Below are 2,394 nucleotides of genomic sequence, written 5' to 3' on the forward strand. Positions count from 1 at the left end.
GGGACTTTGCTGAAAAGTCAATGAAATGCAAATCAAGACAGCTTGTGGGATGCACAATTAATAATTTAGAAGTTGGGAAAATAACCAACATGCATTTTATAATGTAATAACATTTAACATAATTTATGTTGCATCTTATGGAGGGAGAATTTTTAAAATACACATAGGCAATTTCTAAATGCTGCTGTATTTGCCCCCAAGTCAGTTTTAGACTTGACACGGCAAGGGTGCATGTTTTTCTTTACTTCTGTTGTTTCATGTGAAAGCTGTTTTCTTTTAATTATTTTCAACTATGTCAACTAAAATCTCATATTCTTATCCATATAATAGACATGATTAAACACATTCCCAACAAACTGCAGCATGAAAAAGGTAGACTAAAACGTAGCCTATATAAAGTAAAAAGATAAAAAGGTACTGTATATAAAGTAAGCATTATTATTACTACACACTTTTATTATTATTTAAGTAACAATTGCATGATATAGCTGGTCACATGATCTCAGCATGGCAACGCCCATAAATAAAAGAAAAGATATTTCATTAAAAAAAATGCTGTTCGTAAGTGTAAAACTTTTAATAGTGTGTGCTCCCTAACAAAATGTTTTGGCAAATTTATAGAATCAATCCTAATTGCCATTTTAAAAGCTGTCGTAATCACATCGTTGCACACTGTAATCTTTGTGCCATAAATAATGTAGGCTACTTGGGTGTAGAACTCTGTGTACAAACCTGCAGAGAGGTAAAGCTGTCCCTGTTTCCCTGTAGATCATGCACGCAGATGGGATTCAAAACCCATCCTGATTATAGTGACCCAACAGCAATTTATCATGAAAATCTTTGGCTTAATCGGGGATATTACACCAGATCAGTCAAGGTTATTTCAGAGAATGACACTCACATTCAAACTAAAAGAGGCTTATGATACCGCTCTCATCCCGATTGACTTATTCCCAGCCATTCTTCCAAACCACCCCTGCAAAATCACGTCAAATATGACGGTAAGAAAAAAGCTGCTTATGCAACAATAATCATTTTGAAATCGGTGAGATGTGCGATGCAAATTATTGAGATGTCGATTTTTAATATGGGGCGTCCCCGAGGAACCTGGCTTTAGAGGATAAACAAAACCTTCGAAGGCAGCGCCCGACGACAAGCCATCTCTCGTTCATAATTTATTAAAGTGCAGCATGTTATGTTCTGTGTAAAAATGGGAAAAACACTGAACCAGTGCCAGTGTCCCGTATGGCACCACTGACAGTAAAAACAACAACTCGACATTAAAATAATAACTGGTTTAGCGAAAATGCGTGTTTTGTATTAATCATATCTTATGTTATAGACTTGAACAGAATTATAAATAAACCTGGGGAAACGTCTTCTCAAGATTACAAGGTAGTTTATTACAGAAGTAATAGGTCCCACTTAAAAAAACAACTGAAATTCTGCAATGGGGCTTTAAACTGTGTTCGCGTGCACATAGACTATATACACATAGTTGAATATCTAAATAATACTGACCGGAAATACACTGGAAATCAAACTTACCTATCTTGAATGTACAGTAGGAGCAGGTTTGTGGCGTTGCGTGACGCGCTGTGCCATCAGTCCCCTCGAACAAGTGCAGCAGGTCTGACGCTGCGCGCGCTCACAGGAAAGGAGCTGCAGCCATTGGTTACTGATGGTTACTCAATGTCTATCTATCGTTTTTTCTTCCTCTCTCATTTCGAAATTTGCTGTCGCGGAGCAAGCATGGATTGAAGTCCAAGCCTAGAGCCCCTGACTATCAGTCCTGACACCCAGCACTCCAAATGCACAATTTTACAATTTTATTAAAAAAAAAAAGTGTTTGGATGCCTGACAATAATAGAATGAGACACAATCAATGGTCACCCATAATCAAAGATGCAATAGGCCTATATGAAAAAAATACAAAAAATAAATGCTGTTACTGCTTTAATGTTCACACAAAATTGTCGTAAGACATTCGTTCATCTTCGGAACACAAATGAAGATCTTAAGGAAATCTGATGCCCTGTTATAGCTGGTGTATTAAGTTGCGTTTTAGTCGATCGGATCACAACGCAAGTAGGCTAGACAAGAGTGTCATTCACACAAACATTAAACACCATCACGGTAACACACATGAAATTTAAAAAATACAATAAACATTAATTTAACAACATTAATGTAACATAAAACCCTAATGTAGGCTACATAACCGATTAGAAAAAAACGAAGAAAACTATGAAGAAACATAGTTATTTCAACAAAAATACATCAAATGTGAAGTGTCACACAGGGAATTGTGGGAATGTCAATTTACGGTTTTTCACTGTAAATTATACAATGAGTTGTTCTTTTTCACTTTCAAAAACTGTAAATTTAACGGTA

General features: G+C 36.1%; 1 protein-coding gene across 1 annotated transcript in view; it reads right to left on the minus strand.

Moving 5' to 3' along the window:
- adisspa (adipose secreted signaling protein a) overlaps nt 1-1,696 on the minus strand; it is a 10,190-nt gene extending 8,494 nt beyond the window's left edge. Inside the window, exon 1 of the mRNA XM_084101293.1 lies at nt 1,549-1,696. The gene's annotated coding sequence lies outside the window, so the exon portion shown is untranslated. The remainder of the gene's footprint in view (nt 1-1,548) is intronic.
- Between the last annotated feature and the right edge of the window lie 698 nt (nt 1,697-2,394).

Source organism: Abramis brama (genome assembly GCF_963993115.1).
Source record: "Abramis brama genome assembly, chromosome: 2".
Taxonomy (NCBI): Eukaryota; Metazoa; Chordata; class Actinopteri; order Cypriniformes; family Leuciscidae; genus Abramis; species Abramis brama.